Raw genomic sequence first — 19,746 nt, 5'->3', positions numbered from 1 at the left:
TGTACCTTACTAATGCTCGCAGTAGCACCTGGGTATTTGATACTGGTTCTGTTGCTAATATTTGCAACTCGAAACAGGGACTACAGATTAAGCGGAGATTGGCTAAGGACGAGGTGGCGATGCGCGTAGGAAACGGTTCCAAAGTCGATGTGATCGCAGTCGGCGCGCTACCTCTACATCTACCTTCGGGATTAATATTAGACCTAAATAATTGTTATTTGGTGCCAGCGTTAAGCATGAACATTATATCTGGATCTTGTTTGATGCGAGACGGTTATTCATTTAAATCAGAGAATAATGGTTGTTTTATTTATATGAGTAATATCTTTTATGGTCATGCACCCTTGAAGAATGGTCTATTCTTATTGAATCTCAATAGTAGTGACACACATATTCATAATGTTGAAGCCAAAAGATGCAGAGTTGATAATGATAGTGCAACTTATTTGTGGCACTGCCGTTTAGGTCATATCGGTGTAAAGCGCATGAAGAAACTCCATACCGATGGACTTTTGGAACCACTTGATTATGAATCACTTGGTACTTGCGAACCGTGCCTCATGAGCAAGATGACTAAAACGCCGTTCTCCGGTACTATGGAGAGAGCAACAGATTTGTTGGAAATCATACATACAGATGTATGTGGTCCGATGAATATTGAGGCTCGTGGCGGATATCGTTATTTTCTCACCTCCACAGATGACTTAAGCAGATATGGGTATATCTACTTAATGAAACATAAGTCTGAAACGTTTGAAAAGTTCAAAGAATTTCAGAGTGAAGTTGAAAATCATCGTAACAAGAAAATAAAGTTTCTACGATCTGATCGTGGAGGAGAATATTTGAGTTACGAGTTTGGTGTACATTTGAAACAATGCGGAATAGTTTCGCAACTCACGCCACCCGAAACACCACAGCGTAATGGTGTGTCCGAACGTCGTAATCGTACTTTACTAGATATGGTGCGATCTATGATGTCTCTTACTAATTTACCACTATCGTTTTGGGGTTATGCTTTGGAGACGGCCGCATTCACGTTAAATAGGGCACCATCAAAATCCGTTGAGATGACGCCTTATGAACTATGGTTTGGCAAGAAACCAAAGTTGTCGTTTCTGAAAGTTTGGGGCTGCGATGCTTATGTGAAAAAGCTTCAACCTGATAAGCTCGAACCCAAATCGGAGAAATGTGTCTTCATAGGATATCCAAAGGGGACTATTGGATACACCTTCTATCACAGATCCGAAGGCAAGACTTTTGTTGCTAAGTTCGGAAACTTTCTGGAGAAGGAGTTTCTCTCGAAAGAAGTGAGTGGGAGGAAAGTAGAACTTGACGAGGTAACTGTACCTGCTCCCTTATTGGAAAGGAGTGCATCACAGAAAACTGTTTCTGTGACACCTACACCAATTAGTGAGGAAGCTAATGATAATGATCATGAAACTTCAGAACAAGACACTACTGAACCTCGTAGATCAACCAGAGTGAGATCCGCACCAGAGTGGTACGGTAATCCTGTTCTGGAAGTCATGCTACTAGATCATGATGAACCTACGAACTATGAAGAAGCGATGGTGAACCCAGATTCCGCAAAATTGCTTGAAGCCATGAAATCTGAGATGGGATCCATGTATGAGAACAAAGTGTGGACTTTGGTTGACTTGCCCAATGATCGGCAAGCAATTGAGAATAAATGGATCTTCAAGAAGAAGACTGACGCCGACGGTATTATTACTGTCTACAAAGCTCGACTTGTCGCAAAAGGGTTTCGACAAGTTCAAGGAATTGACTACGATGAGACCTTCTCACCCGTAGCGATGCTTAAGTCTGTCCGAATCATGTTAGCAATTGCCGCATTTTATGATTATGAAATTTGGCAGATGGATGTCAAAACTGCATTCCTGAATGGATTTCTGGAAGAAGAGTTGTATATGATGCAACCTGAAGGTTTTATCGATCCAAAGGGAGCTAACAAAGTGTGCAAGCTCCAGCGATCCATTTATGGACTGGTGCAAGCCTCTCGGAGTTGGAATAAACTCTTTGATAGTATGATCAAAGCATTTGGTTTTATACAGACTTTCGGAGAAGCCTGTATTTACAAGAAAGTGAGTGGGAGCTCTGTAGCATTTCTGATATTATATGTGGATGACATATTACTGATTGGAAATGATATAGAATTTCTGGATAGCATAAAGGGATACTTGAATAAGAGTTTTTTCAATAAAAGACCTCGGTGAAGCTGCTTACATATTAGGCATTAAGATCTATAGAGATAGATCAAGACGCTTAATTGGACTTTCACAAAGCACATACCTTGACAAAGTTTTGAAGAAGTTCAAAATGGATCAAGCAAAGAAAGGGTTCTTGCCTGTGTTACAAGGTGTGAAGTTGAGTCAGACTCAATGCCCGACCACTACAGAAGATAGAGAGAAAATGAAAGATGTTCCCTATGCTTCAGCCATAGGCTCTATCATGTATGCAATGCTGTGTACCAGACCTGATGTGTGCCTTGCTATAAGTCTAGCAGGGAGGTACCAAAGTAATCCAGGAGTGGATCATTGGACAGCGGTCAAGAACATCCTGAAGTACCTTTAAAGGACCAAGGATATGTTTCTCATATATGGAGGTGACAAAGAGCTCATCGTAAACGGTTACGTGGATGCAAGCTTTGACACTGATCCGGACGATTCTAAATCGCAAACCGGATACGTGTTTACATTAAACGGTGGAGCTGTCAGTTGGTGCAGTTCTAAACAAAGCGTCGTGGCGGGATCTACATGTGAAGCGGAGTACATAGCTGCTTCGGAAGCAGCAAACGAAGGAGTCTGGATGAAGGAGTTCATATCCGATCTAGGTGTCATACCTAGTGCTTCGGGTCCAATAAAAATCTTTTGTGACAATACTGGTGCAATTGCCTTGGCGAAGGAATCCAGATTTCACAAGAGAACCAAGCACATCAAGAGACGCTTCAATTCCATCCGGGATCTAGTCCAGGTGGGAGACATAGAGATTTGCAAGATACATACGGATCTGAATGTAGCAGACCCATTGACTAAGCCTCTTCCACGAGCAAAACATGATCAGCACCAAGGCTCCATGGGTGTTAGAATCATTATAGTATAATCTAGATTATTGACTCTAGTGCAAGTGGGAGACTGAAGGAAATATGCCCTAGAGGCAATAATAAAGTTATTATTTATTTCCTTATATCATGATAAAAGTTTATTATTCATGCTAGAATTGTATTAACCGGAAACATAATACATGTGTGAATACATAGACATACAGAGTGTCACTAGTATGCCTCTACTTGACTAGCTCGTTAATCAAAGATGGTTATGTTTCCTAACCATGGACAAAGAGTTGTCATTTGATTAACGAGATCACATCATTAGTTGAATGATCTGATTGACATGACCCATTCCATTAGCTTAGCACCCGATCGTTTAGTATGTTGCTATTGCTTTCTTCATGACTTATACATGTTCCTATGACTATGAGATTATGCAACTCCCGTTTGCCGGAGGAACACTTTGTGTGCTACCAAACTTCACAACGTAACTGGGTGATTATAAAGGAGCTCTACAAGTGTCTCCAAAGGTACATGTTGGGTTGGCGTATTTCGAGATTAGGATTTGTCACTCCGATTATCGGAGAGGTATCTCTTGGCCCTCTCGGTAATGCACATCACTGAAGCCTTGCAAGCATTGCAACTAATGAGTTAGTTGCGGGATGATGTATTACGGAACGAGTAAAGAGACTTGCCGGTAACGAGATTGAACTAGGTATTGGATACCGACGGTCGAATCTCGGGCAAGTAACATACCGATGACAAAGGGAACAACGTATGTTGTTATGCAGTCTGACCGATAAAAGATCTTCGTAGAATATGTAGGAGCCAATATGAGCATCCAGGTTCTGCTATTGGTTATTGACCGGAGACGTGTCTCGGTCATGTCTACATTGTTCTCGAACCCGTAGGGTCTGCATGCTTAAGGTTACGATGACAGTTATATTATCAGTTTATGCATTTTGATGTACCGAAGTTTGTTCGGAGTCCCGGATGTGATCACGGACATGACGAGGAGTCTCGAAATGGTCGAGACATAAAGATTGATATATTGGAAGCCTATATTTGGATATCGGAAGCGTTCCGGGTGAAATCGGGATTTTACCGGATTACCGGGAGGTTACCGGAACCCCACGGGAGGTATATGGGCCTTAGTGGGCCTTAGTGGAAGAGAGGAGAGGTGGCCAGAGATGGGCCGCACGCCCCTCCCCCCTTTTGGTCCGAATAGGACAAGGAGAGGGGGCCGGCCCCCCTTCCTCCTCTCTCTCCTCTTTTCCCCCCTCCGCGAATCCTATTCCAACTAGGAAAGGGGGGAATCCTACTCCCGGAAGGAGTAGGACTCCTCCTGGCGCGCCACCTCTTGGCCGGCCAGCCCCCCCTTTAAGCCTTTATATACGGAGGCACGGGGCACCCCTAGAGACACAAGTTGATCCACGTGATCATATTCTTAGCCGTGTGCGGTGCCCCCTTCCACCATAGTCCTCGATAATATTATAGCGGTGCTTAGGCAAAGCCCTACGACGGTAGTACATCAAGATCGTCACCACGCCATCGTGCTGACGGAACTCTTCCCCGACACTTTGCTGGACCGGAGTCCAGGGATCGTCATCGAGCTGAACGTGTGCTAGAACTCGGAGGTGCCGTAGTTTCGGTGCTTGATCGGTCGGGCCGTGGAGACGTACGACTACATCAACCAAGTTAACGCTTCCGTTGTCGATCTACAAGGGTACGTAGATCACACTCTCCCCCTCTCGTTGCTATGCATCACCATGATCTTGCGTGTGCGTAGGAATTTTTTTGAAATTACTACGAAACCCAACAATAGATAGCAACTTTGTTCTCATAATCAATTGGAACATCTTCCGAAATAGTGGATTCATCACTAAATAAAGTCATGACCTCTTTGAAACCACTTTCATCAACATAATCATCATAAAAGGGAGGCATGCTATCATCATAATAAATTTCCTCATAAAAACTTGGGGGACTAAAAATATCATCTTCATCAAACATAGCATCCCCAAGCTTGTGGCTTTGCATATCACTAGCATCATGGATATTCAAAGAATTCATACTAACAACATTGCAATCATGCTCATCATCAAAAGATTTAGCGCCAAACATTTTAATACATTATTCTTCTAACACTTCGGCACAATTATGGGAATCCTTATTTTTATGAAAGACATTAAAAAGATGAAGCATATGAGGCAACCTTAATTCCATTTTTTGTAGTTTTCTTTTATAGACTATACTAGCGATAAAACAAGAAACTAAAAGATTTGATTGCAAGATCTAAAGATATAACTTCAAGCACTAACCTCCCCGGAAACAACACCAGAAAAGAGCTTGATATCTACTACACAACCTTCTTCTTGTAGACGTTGTTGGGCCTCCAAGTGCAGAGGTTTGTAGGACAGTGGCAAATTTCCCTCAAGTGGATGACCTAAGGTTTATCAATCCGTGGGAGGCGTATAATGAAGATGGTCTCTCTCAAACAACCCTACAAACAAATAGCAAAGTGTCTCTTGTGTCCCCAACACACCCAATACAATGGTAAATTGGATAGGTGCACTAGTTCGGCGAAGAGATGGTGATACGAGTGCAATATGGATGGTAGATATAGGTTTTTTGTAATCTGAAAATATAAAAACAGCAAGGTAGCAAGTGGTAAAAGTGAGCGAAAATGGTATTGCAATGCGTTGAAACAAGGCCTAGGGTTCATACTTTCACTAGTGCAAGTTCTCTCAACAATAATAACATAATTGGATCATCTAACTATCCCTCAACATGCAACAAAGAGTCACTCCAAAGTCACTAATAGCGGCGAAAAAATGAAGAGATTATTGTAGGGTACGAAACCACCTCAAAGTTATCCTTTTTGATCGATTTATTCAAGAGTCCGTAGTAAAATAACACGAAGCTATTCTTTCCGTTCGATCTATCCTAGAGTTCGTACTAGAATAACACCTTAAGACACAAATCAACCAAAACCCTAATGTCACCAAGATACTCCAATGTCACCTCAAGTATCCGTGGGTATGATTATACGATATGCATCACACAATCTCATATTCATCTATTCAACCAACAGAAAGAACTTCAAATAGTGCCCCAAAGTTTCTACCAGAGAGTCAAGATGAAAATGTGTGCCAACCCCTATGCATAAGTTCACAAGGTCACGGAACTCGCAAGTTGATCACCAAAACATACATCAAGTGGATCACGTGAATATCCCATTGTCACCACAGATAAGCACATGCAAGACATACATCAAGTGTTCTCAAATCCTTAAAGACTCAATCCAATAAGATAACTTCAAAGGGAAAACTCAATCCATTACAAGAGAGTAGAGGGGGAGAAACATCATAAGATCCAACTATAATAGCAAAGCTTGCAATACATCAAGATCGTGCCAAATCAAGAACACGAGAGAGAGAGAGATCAAACACATAGCTACTGGTACATACTCTCAGCCCCGAGGGTGAACTACTCCCTCCTCATCATGGAGAGCGCCGGGATGATGAAGATGGCCACCGGTGAGGGATTCGCCCCTTCGGCAGGGTGCCAGAACGGGTCTAGATTGGTTTTCGGTGGCTACGGAGGCTTGCGGCAGCGGAACTCCCGATCTAGGTTATTTTCTGGAGGTTTGGGTATTTATAGGAATTTTTGGCGTCGGTCTCATGATACATATCCAACGTATCCATAATTTATGAAGTATTCATGCTATTATATTATCAACCTTGGATGTTTTATATGCATTTATATGCTATTTTATATGGTTTTTGGGACTAATCTATTAACCTAGAGCCCAGTGCCAGTTTTTGTTTTTCCCTTGTTTTTGAGTTTTACAGAAAAGGAATACCAAACGGAGTCCAATTGACGTGCCAATTTTGACGATTTTTTATGGGCCAAAAGAAGACCCCGAAGTGAAAGAGTTGGGCCAGAAGAGTCACGAGGCATCCACGAGGGTGGGGGGCATGCCCACCCCCCTGGGCGCGTGGGCCTACCTCGTGGACGACTCGGGCATCTCCTTGACGTGAGACCGATGCCAAAAATTCCTATAAATACACAAACCTCTAGAAAATAACCTAGATCGGAAGTTTCACCGCCGCAAGCCTCTGTAGCCACGAGAAATCAATCTAGGCCCTCTCTGGCACCCTGCCGAAGGGGGCCATCATCACCGGAGGGGCCATCATCACCATGAAGGCCAAGGACCAGAGGGGGAACCTCTCCCCATCCAGGGGGAGGCCATGGAGGAGGAAGCACAAGGGGGAGAACCTCTCCTCCTCTCTCTCGGTGGCGCCGGAGTGCCATCGGGAGGGGAATAATCGCCGCGGTGATTGTCTTCATCAACATCACCATCATCATCACTGTCCTAATCTCTTTTACGCGGTCCACTCTCCCGCACCCCGCTGTAATCCCTACTTGAACATGGTGCTTTATGCCACATATTATGATCCAGTGATCTGTTGCCATCCTATGATGTTTTGAGTAGATATCCTTTGTCTTTGGGTTGATTATTGATCTAGATTGGTATGAGTTGTATGTTTTATTTTGGTGCTGTCCTATGGTGCCCTCCGTGTCACGCAAGCGTGAGGGATTCCCGCTGTAGGGTGTTGCAATACGTTCATGATTTGCTTGTAGTGGGTTCGTGAGTGACTGAAACACAAACCCGAGTAAGGGGGTTGCTGCATATGGGAATAAAGAGGACTTGATGCTTTAATGCTATGGTTGGGTTTTACCTTAATGATCTTTAGTAGTTGCGGATGCTTGCTAGAGTTCCAATCGTAAGTGCATATGATCCAATAGAGAAAGTATGTTAGCTTATGCCTCTCCCTCATATGAAACTGCAATAGTGATTACCGGTCTTGTTAACAATTTCCTAGGACAATTCCGCACACCGATCCACCATTATTCCACACTCGCTATTTATAATATTTAGTAATATATTCTAACTTTATGATAACAGCACCTACTTTCATATTTTATCTCTCCGATATCATACAAAGTTATCCACTTCATACCCACAACATAGTTTATTTCTTGTTTCTAGTTGGAAGCAAACATTCGGTGTACGTAGAGTCGTATCAGTGGCAGATAGGGCTTGAGAGAATATTGATCTTACCTTTAGCTCCTTGTGGGTTCGACACTCCATACTTATCACTTCCACCTTTGGAAACTCCTACGATGATTCCCTGCACTTGGGGATTATCATCTCACGTCAGGGGGGTCTCCGAGTCGTCCACGAGATAGGGGGACGCGCCCAGGGGGGTAGGGCACGCCCCCACCCTCGTGGACGGCTCGGGACTCTTCTGGCCCAACTCTTTTACTCCGGGGGCTTCTTTTGGTCCATAAAAAATCATCAAAAATTGGCACGTCAATTGGACTCTGTTTGGTATTCCTTTTTTGTAAAACTCAAAAACAAGGAAAACAGAAACAGGCACTGGGCTCTAGGTTAATAGGTTAGTCCCAAAAATCGTATAAAATAGCATATAAATGCATATAAAACATCCTAGATGGATAATATAATAGCATGGAACAATCAAAAAATTATAGATACGTTGGTGACGTATCAAAGATGCATAGCAACGAGAGGGGAGAGTGTGTCTACGTACCCTCGTAGACCGAAAGCGGAAGCGTTAAGTAATGCGGTTGATGTAGTCGAACGTCTTCGCAATCCAACTGATCAAGTACCGATTGCACAACACCTCTGTGATTTGCACACGTTCAACTCAGTGACGTCCCTCGAACTCTAGATCCAGCTGTGGCCGAGGGAGAGTTTCGTCAGCACGACGACGTATTGACGGTGATGATGAAGTTATCGATGCAAGGCTTCGCCTAAGCACTACGAAAATATGACCGAGGTGGAAATCTGTGGAGGGGGCACCGCACACGGCTAAGAAATCAACTTGTGTGTCTATGGGGTGCCCCCTCCCCCGTATATAAAGGAGGGGAGGAGGGGGCCGGCCGGCCTCATGGGGCGCGCCCCAAGGGGGGAATCCTACTCCTACTAGGAGTAGGTTCCTCCCTTTCCTAGTCCAACTAGGAGGGGAAGGAAAGAGGAAGAGGGAGAGAAGGAAAGGCCCCCTCCCCCAATTCGGATTGGGCTTGGGGGGCGCGTGCCTCCACCTGGCCGCCTCATCCTCTCCTCCACTAAGGTCTATGAAGGCCCATTAACCCTCCGGGGGTTTTCGTTAACCCCCGGTACTCCGGAAAATGCCCGAACCTATCCGAAACCTTTCTGGTGCCCAAACATAACCTTCCAATATATTAATCTTTATGTCTCGACCATTTGGAGACTCCTTGTCATGTCCGTGATCACATCCAGGACTCTGAACAACCTTCGGTACATCAAATCACATAACTCACAATACATATCATCATCGAACATTAAGCGTGCGGACCCTACGGGTTTGAGAACTATGTAGACATGGCCGAGACTCATCTCCGACCAATAACCAATAGCAAAACCTGGATCCTCATATTGGTTCCTACATATTCTACGAAGATCTTTATCGGTCAAACCGCGTAACAACATACATTGTTCCCTTTGTCATCGGTATGTTGCTTGCCCGAGATTCGATCGTTGGTGTCATCATACCTAGTTCAATCTCGTCATCGGCAAGTCTCTTTACTCGTTCCGTAATGCATCATCCTGTAACTAACTCATTAGTCACATTGCTTGCAAGGCTCATAGTGATGTGCATTACCGAGAGGGCCCAGAGATACCTCTCCGACAATCGGAGTGACAAATCCTAATATCGATCTATGCCAACTCAACAAACACCATCGGAGACACATGTAGAGCATCTTTATAATCACCCAGTTACGTTGTGACGTTTGATAGCACACTAAGTGTTCCTCCAGTATTCGGGAGTTGCATAATCTCATAGTCACAGGAACATGTATAAGTTATGGAGAAAGCAATAGCAATAAACTAAACGATCATAGTGCTAAGCTAACGGATGGGTCTAGTCCATCACATAATTCTCTAATGATGTGATCCCGTTCATCAAATGACAACACATGTCTATGGCTAGGAAACTTAACCATCTTTGATTAACGAGCTAGTCTAGTAGAGGCATACTAGGGACACTCTGTATGTCTACGTATTTGTTGGGGAACGCAGTATTTAAAAAAATTTCCTATGATCACGCAAGATCTATCTGTTGGGGAACGTAGCAATAATTGAAAAAATTTCCTACGTGTCACCAAGATCAATCTAGGAGATGCTAGCAACGAGAGAGAGAGGGAGTGCATCTTCATACCCTTGAAGATCGCTAAGCGGAAGCGTTACAAGGAACGCGGATGATGGAGTCGTATTCATGGTGATTCAAATCGCGGAAGATCCGATCTAGCGCCGAACGGACGACGCCTCCGTGTTCAACACACGTACAACCCGGGGACGTCTCTTCCTTCTTGATTCAGCAAGGGGAGAGGAGAAGTTGAGGGAGAACTCCGACAGCACGACGACGTGGTGGTGATGGAGCTCGTGGTTCTCCGGCAGGGCTTCGCCAAGCACTATGGAGTTGGAGGAGGTGTTGGAGAGGGGGAGGGGTTGTGCCAAGGGAAGGGGTATGGCAGCCCTCCCACACCCCCACTATTTATAGGGGAAGGGGAGGAGGCCAGCCCCCCAGACCCCATCTACAAGGGGGGACGGCGGCCAAGGGGGGACTTGCCCCCCAAGTCAAGTGGGAGGCGCCCCCACCCCTTGGGGTTTGACACGTCCATTTTGCATCATGCTTTTATATCGATATTTATTGCATTATGGGCTGTTATTACACATTATGTCACAATACTTATGCCTATTCTCTCTTATTTTACAAGGTTTACATAAAGAGGGAGAATGCCGGCAGCTGGGATTCTGGGCTGGAAAAGGAGCAAATATTAGAGACCTATTCTGCATAGCTCCAAAAGTCCTAAAACTTCACGGAAGTCATTTTTAGAATATATAAAAAATACCGAGCGCAAGAAGTTCTGGAGGGGGGCCACACCCAGCCCACGAGGGTGGGGGACGCACCCTACCCACCTGGGCGCGCCCCCTGCCTCGTGGGCCCCCTGGTGGCCCTCTGATGCCCATCTTCTGCTATATGGAGTCTTTCGATGAGGAAAAAATCATAAGCCAGCTTTCGGGACGAGACTCCGCCGCCACGAGGCGGAACCTTGGCGGAATCAATCTAGGGCTCCGGCGGAGCTGTTCTGCCAGGGAAACTTCCCTCCGGGAGGGGGAAATCATCGCCATCGTCATCACCAACGATCCTCTCATTGGGAGGGGGTCAATCTCCATCAACATCTTCACCAGCACCATCTCCTCTCAAACCCTAGTTCATCTCTTGTATCCAATTCTTGTCTCTAAGTCCGGGATTGGTACCTGTAGGTTGCTAGTAGTGTTGATTACTCCTTGTAGTTGATGCTAGTTGGTTTATTTGGTGGAAGATCATATGTTCAGATCCTATATGCATATTAATACTCCTCTGATTATGAACATGAATATGCTTTGTGAGTAGTTACGTTTGTTCCCGAGGACATGGGAGAAGTCTTGCTATTAGTAGTCATGTGAATTTGGTATTCGTTCGATATTTTGATGAGATGTATGTTGTCTCTCCTCTAGTGGTATTATGTGAACGTCGACTACATGACACTTCACCATTATTGGGGCCTAGAGGAAGGCATTGGGAAGTAATAAGTAGATGATGGGTTGCTAGAGTGACATAAGCTTAAACCCTAGTTTATGCGTTGCTTCGTAAGGGGCTGATTTGGATCCGTATGTTTCATGCTATGGTCAGGTTTACCTTAATACTTTTGTTGTAGTTGCGGATGCTTGCAATAGAGGTTAATCATAAGTGGGATGCTTGTCCAAGTAAGGGCAGTACCCAAGCACCGGTCCACCCACATACCAAATTATCAAAATACCGAACGCGAATCATATGAACGTGATGAAAACTAGCTTGATGATAATTCCCATGTGTCCCCGAGAGCGCTTTTCTCTACATAAGAATTTGTCCAGGCTTGTCCTTTGCTACAAAAAGGATTGGGCCACCTTGCTGCACTTTATTTACTTTTGTTACTTGTTGCTCGTTACAAATTATCTTATCACAAAACTATCTGTCACCTATAATTTCAGTGCTTGCAGAGAATACCTTGCTGAAAACCGCTTATCATTTCCTTTTGCTCCTCGTTGGGTTCGACATTCTTACTTATCGAAAGGACTAGATATATCCCCTATACTTGTGGGTCATCAAGACTCTTTTCTGGCGGCGTTGCTGGGGAGTGAAGTGCCTTTGGTAGGTGGAATTTGGTAAGGAAAAATTTATATAGTGTGCTGAAATTTACTGTCACTTGTTACTATGGAAAGTAATCCTCTGAGGGGCTTGTTCGGGGTATCTTCACCCCGACCAGTAGAGCAAAGAGTTGCTCCTCAACCTATTAAACCTACTGAAAATGAAAATGTCTACTTTGAGATTTCTTCGGGTATGATAGAAAACTGCTAGCTAATCCTCTTGTAGGAGACGGAACAATGCATCCTGATGAGCACCTAATATATGTGGATGAAGTTTGTGGATTATTTAAGCTTGCAGGTGTGCCCGATGATGTTATTAAGAAGAAGGTCTTTCCTTTATCTTTGAAGGGAGATGCATTGACATGGTATAGGCTATGTGATGATATGGGATCATGAAACTACAAACGATTGAAATTGGAATTTCATCAGAAGTTTTATCCTATGCATCTTGTTCATCGTGATCGCAATATATATATATATATATGTATATATATAGGGTCGCGCTATTCGTCACCCTGGGTGAGGAATAGTTATTCTTCACCCCCTCTATTTTACCATCAATACACCTTAATTTTACATTCCGTAAGTTTTGTCTTATTTCCGACGCAAAAAGGAACCGTAAGAAAATATATAATCGCCGTAAAAAATATTTTATGTTATGTAAAATTACAAACATAATAATATAGTCTAAAATACACATAAACTGCAAATTTTCTTGTCTTATGACCTCTATTTTTATTTTCTTATGTCAAATTTTACGTAGTGAATCAATAAGAATGTAACTATTTGAATTCCAAACGTAATTTAATTATGAAATGATCGTAAGATTACCTTGGGTGAAGAATAACTTATGCTGCACCCTGGGTGATGAATAGTAACAATATATATATATATATATAAAATTTTTGGCCTCGCGAAGGAGAAAGAATCGCTCAAGCTTGGGGGAGGCTTAAATCAATGTTATATTCATGCCCCAATCATGAGCTTCCAAGAGAAATAATTATTCAAAATTTATATGCTCGGCTTTCTGATAACAATCGCACCATGCTCGATACTTCTTGTGCTGGCTCTTTTATGATGAAGACTATTGAATTCAAATGTGATTTATTGGAAAAAATTAAACGCAACTCTGAAGATTGGGACCTCGACGAAGGTAAGAATTCAGGTATGACACCTAAGTTTGATTGTGTTAAATCTTTTATGGATACTGATGTTTCCCGTAAATTTAGCACTAAATATGGACTTGACTCTGAAATAGTAGCTTCTTTCTGTGAATCTTTTGCTACTCATGTTGATCTCCCTAGGGAGAAGTGGTTTAAATATCATCCTCCCATAGAAGTAAAAGTAGCTGCACCTATTAAAGTTGAAGAAAAGATTGTCACTTATAATGATCCTATTGTTCCTACTGCTTATGTTGAGAAACCACCTTTTCCTGTTAGGATAAAAGATCATGCTAAAGCTTCAACCGTGGTTCGTAAAAGCAATATTAGAACCTATACACCTCCTGAGCAAATTAAAGTTGAACCTAATATTTCTATTGTTAAAGATCTCTTGTCTGATAATATTGATGGGCATGTTATTCATTTCTGTGATGAGACTGCTAGAATTGCTAAACCTTGTGCTAAAGATAAACATAGACCCGTGGTAGGCATGCCTGTTATTTCTGTTAAAATAGGAGATCATTGTTATCATGGCTTATGTGATATGGGTGCCAGTGCTAGTGCTATACCTCATGACTTATACAAAGAAATTATGCATGATATTGCTCCTGCTGAGATAGAAGATATTGATGTTACCATTAAGCTTGCCATTAGAGATACCATATCACCCATTGGAATTGTTAGAGATGTTGAAGTCTTGTGTGGGAAAACTAAATATCCTGCTGATTTTCTTGTTCTTGGTTCCCCACAAGATAGCTTTTGTCCCATTATATTTGGTAGACCCTTCTTGAACACAGTTAATGCTAAGATAGATTGCGAAAAGGATGTTGTTACTGTTGGTTTAGGTGATATGTCTCATGAATTTAATTTCTCTAAATTTCGTAGACAACACCGTGAAGAGGAATTGCCTAGTAAAGATGAAATTATTGGTCTTGCTTCTATTGTCGTGCCTCCTAGTGATCCTTTAGAACAGTATTTGCTAGACCATGAAAATGATATGTTTATGAATGAAAGAGGGGAAATCAATGAAGTATTCTTTAAACAGGAACCCATCCCGAAACACAATTTGCCTGTTGAAATCCTAGGGGATCCTCCTCCACCCAAGGGTGATCCCGTGTTTGAGCTCAAACCGTTACCTGATACTCTTAAATATGCTTATCTTGATGAGAAAAAGATATATCCTGTTATTATTAGTGCTAACCTTTCAGAGCATGAAGAAGAGAGATTATTGAAAACTCTAAAGAAGCACTGTGCTGCTATTGGATATACTCTCGATGATCTTAAGGGCATTCGTCCCACACTATGTCAACACAAAATAAATTTGGAGAAAGATGCCAAACCAGTTCATGATCACCAACGACGGCTGAATCCTAAGATGAAAGAAGTGGTAAGAAAGGAAATACTAAAGCTCCTTGAGGCAGGTATAATTTATCCCATTGCTGACAGTCAGTCGGTAAGTCCTGTCCATTGTGTCCCTAAAAAGGGAGGTATTACTGCCATTCCTAATGATAAAGATGAATTGATTCCGCAAAGAATTATTACAGGTTATAGGATGGTAATTGATTTCTGCAAATTAAATAAGGCTACTAAAAAGGATCATTACCCCTTACCTTTTATTGATCAAATGCTAGAAAGATTATCCAAACATACACATTTTTTCTTTCTAGATGGTTATTCTGGTTTCTCTCAAATACCTGTGTCAGCTGATGATCAATCTAAGACCACTTTTACTTGCCCGTTCGGTACTTTTGCTTATAGACGTATGCCTTTTGGTTTATGTAATGCACCTGCTACCTTCCAAAGATGCATGATGGCTATATTCTCTGACTTTTGTGAAAAGATTTGTGAGGTTTTCATGGACGATTTCTCCGTCTATGGATCCTCTTTTGATGATTTCTTAAGCAACCTTGATCGAGTTTTGCAGAGATGTGAAGAAACTAACCTTGTCTTGAATTGGGAGAAGTGCCACTTTATGGTTAATGAAGGTATTGTCTTGGGGCATAAAGTTTATGAAAGAGGTATTGAAATTGATAAAGCTAAGGTTGATGCTATTGAAAAGATGCCATGTCCCAAGGACATCAAAGGTATAAGAAGTTTCCTTGGTCATGCCGGTTTTTTATAGGAGTTTCATTAAGGACTTCTCAAAAATTTCTCGGCCTCTGACTAATTTATTACAAAAAGATATACCATTTGTTTTTTGATGATGATTGCTAGAAGCATTTGAAATACTTAAGAAAGCATTGATCTCTGCACCTATTGTTCAGCCACCTGATTGGAATTTACCCTTTGAAATTATGTGTGATGCTAGTGATTATGCTGTAGGTGCTGTTCTAGGACAAAGAGTTGATAAGAAATTAAATGTTATTCAATATGCTACTAAAACTCTAGACAATGCCCAGAGAAATTATGGTACTACTGAAAAAGAATTCTTAGCAGTTGTATTTGCTTGTGATAAGTTCAGACCTTATATTGTTGATTCTAAAGTAACTATTCACACGGATCATGCTGCTATTAAATATCTTATGGAAAAGAAAGAGGCTAAACCTAGACTCATTAGATGGGTTCTCTTGCTACAAGAATTTGATTTGCATATTCTTGATAGAAAGGGAGCTGAGAACCCCGTTGCAGATAACTTGTCTAGGTTGGAAAATGTTCTTGATGACCCACTACCTATTGATGATAGCTTTCCTGATGAACAATTAAATGTCATAAATGCTTCTCATGCTGCTCCATGGTATGCTGATTATGCTAATTATATTGTTGCTAAATTTATACCACCTAGTTTCACATACCAACAAAAGAAAAAGTTTTTCTATGATTTGAGACATTACTTTTGGGATGACCCACATATTTATAAAGAAGGAGTAGATGGTGTTATTAGACGTTGTGTACCTGAGCATGAACAGGAACAGATCCTACGCAAGTGTCACTCCGAAGCTTATGGAGGACACCACGCTGGAGATAGAACTGCACATAAGGTATTGTAATCCGGTTTTTATTGGCCTACTCTCTTCAAGGATGCCCGTAAGTTTGTTGTATCTTGTGATGAATGTCAAAGAATTGGTAATATTAGTAGACGTCAAGAAATGCCTATGAATTATTCACTTGTTATTGAACCATTTGATGTTTGGGGCTTTGATTATATGGGACCTTTTCCTACCTCCAATGGATACACACATATTTTAGTTGATGTTGATTACGTTACTAAGTGGGTAGAAGCTATTCCGACTAGTAGTGCTGATCATAACACCTCTATTAAGATGCTTAAAGAAGTTATTTTTCCAAGGTTTGGAGTCCCTAGATATATAATGACTGATGGTGGTTCACATTTTATTCATGGCGCTTTCCGTAAAATGCTTGCTAAATATGATGTTAATCATAGAATTGCATCTCCTTATCACCCACAGTCTAGTGGTCAAGTAGAATTGAGCAATAGAGAACTCAAATTAATTTTGCAAAAGACTGTTAATAGATCTAGAAAGAATTGGTCCAAGAAACTTGATGATGCATTATGGGCCTATAGAACTGCATATAAAAATCCTATGGGTATGTCTCCGTATAAAATGGTTTATGGAAAAGCATGTCACTTACCTCTTGAACTAGAACATAAGGCTTATGGGCTATTAGAGAACTCAATTATGATTTCAAACTTGCCGGTGAGAAGAGGTTATTTGACATTAGCTCACTTGATGAATGGAGAACCCAAGCCTATGAGAATGCCAAATTATTTAAAGAAAAGGTTAAAAGATGGCATGACAAAAGGATACAAAAGCGTGAGTTTAATGTAGGTGATTATGTATTGCTATACAACTCTCGTTTAAGATTTTTTGCAGGGAAACTTCTCTCTAAATGGGAAGGCCCCTATGTTATCGAGGAGGTGTATCGTTCCGGTGCCATAAAAATCAACAACTTCGAAGGCACAAATCCAAAGGTGGTAAACGGTCAAAGAATCAAACATTATATCTCAGGTAATCCCATAAATGTTGAAACCAATATTATTGAAACCGTAACCCCGGAGGAATACATAAGGGAAACTTTCCAGAACATACGGCACCTCCGAGTTCTGCACACGTTCAACTCGGTGACGTCCCTCGAGCTCCGATCCATTCGAGTGTGGAGGGAGAGTTTCGTCAGCACGACGGCGTGATGACGGTGATGATGTTCTACCGACGCAGGGCTTCGCCTAAGCACCGCTATGATATGACTGAGGTGGAATATGGTGGAAGGGGGCACCGCACACGACTAAGGAACGATCACGAAGATCAACTTGTGTGTCATGGGGTGCCCCCTTGCCCCCGTATATAAAGGAGGGAGGGGGGAGGTGCGGCCGGCCCCTAGGGGTGCACTTGTAGGAGTCCTACTCCCACCGGGAGTAGGGCTCCCCCTCTTGCCTTGTTGGAGAAGGAAAGGGGAAGGGGGAAAGAGGAAAGGGGGGCGCCGCCCTCCCCTTCCTTGTCCAATTCGGACTAGGGGGGAGGGGGCGCTCGGCCTGCCCTGCCCGGCCCTCCTCTTCTCCCTTAGGGCCCATGTAGGCCCATTAACCCCCGGGGGGGTTCCGGTAACCCCCCGGTACTCCAGTAAAATCCCAATTTCACCCGGAACGATTCCGATATCCAAATATAGGCTTCCAATATATCAATCTTTATGTCTCGACCATTTCGAGACTCCTCCTCATGTCCGTGATCACATCTGGTACTCCGAACAACCTTCGGTACATCAAAACACAAAAACCCTAATTACGATCGTCACCGAACTTTAAGCGTGCGGACCCTACGGGTTCGAGAACTATGTAGACATGACCGAGACACGTCTCCGGTCAATAACCAATAGCGGAACCTGGATGCTCATATTGGCTCCTACATATTCTACGAAGATTTTTATCGGTCAGACCGCATAACAACATACGTTGTTCCCTTTGTCATCGGTATGTTACTTGCCCGAGATTCGATCATCGGTATCTCAATACCTAGTTCAATCTCGTTACCGGCAAGTCTCTTTACTCGTTCCATAATACATCATCCCGCAACTAACTCATTAGTTGCAATGCTTGCAAGGCTTATAGTGATGTGCATTACCGAGTGGGCCCAGAGATACCTCCCCGACAATCGGAGTGACAAATCCTAATCTCGAAATACGCCAACCCCAACAAGTACCTTTGGAGACACCTATAGAGCACCTTTATAATCACCCAGTTATGTTGTGACGTTTGGTAGCACACAAAGTGTTCCTCTGGTAAACGGGAGTTGCATAATCTCATAGTCATAGGAACATGTATAAGTCATGAAGAAAGCGATAGCAACAAACTAAATGATCAAGTGCTATGCTAACGGAATGGGTCAAGTCAATCACATCATTCTCCTAATGATGTGATCCCGTTAATCAAATGACAACTCATGTATATGGTTAGGAAACATAACCATCTTTGATCAATGAGCTAGTCAAGTAGAGGCATACTAGTGACACTCTGTTTGTCTATGTATTCACACATGTATTATGTTTCCGGTTAATACAATTCTAGCATGAATAATAAACATTTATCATGATATAAGGAAATAAATAATAACTTTATTATTGCCTCTAGGGCATATTTCCTTCAGTCTCCCACTTGCACTAGAGTCAATAATCTAGTTCACATCGCCATGTGATTTAATACCAATAGTTCACATCACCATGTGATTAACACCCATAGTTCACATTGAAAGTGCGTTATATCGACTAGAGGGGGGGGGTGAATAGGCGATTTTTATGAAAGTCTTCAAAACGTGGAAGTTTCGAAGACAAACGATAGAAATAAACCTATTACCATGCAGCGGAAGGTAGACTACACTAGGTAAACCATAGTCACGTATTCAATGAAGTGAAAGCACAATGACTAATAGCAGCTAGGTAGTAAGGATCAGGTAGGAAGATATTATGAAGCCAAACAGAACACGCAGTCACTCAGTGAAGACAAAAGATAGTGCAATCATACAATGACTTCACAAGGACCAACAGTAAGTAAAGGGAAGGGAAGGATGAAACCAGTGACACGTTGAAGACAATGATTTTTTGGACCAGTTCCAGTTGCTGTGACAACTGTATGTCTAGTTAGGGCGGCTAGGTATTTAAACTTGAGGACACACAGTCCCGGACACCCAGTCCTGAACACGCAGCTCAGGACACCCAGTCCTCACTGTATTCCGCTTGAGCTAAGGTCACACAGACCTCGCCCAATCACTCTGGTAAGTCTTCAAGGT

Source organism: Triticum urartu, chromosome 6 (genome assembly GCF_003073215.2).
Source record: "Triticum urartu cultivar G1812 chromosome 6, Tu2.1, whole genome shotgun sequence".
Classification (NCBI taxonomy): domain Eukaryota; kingdom Viridiplantae; phylum Streptophyta; class Magnoliopsida; order Poales; family Poaceae; genus Triticum; species Triticum urartu.
This window is presented reverse-complemented; position numbering follows the sequence as displayed.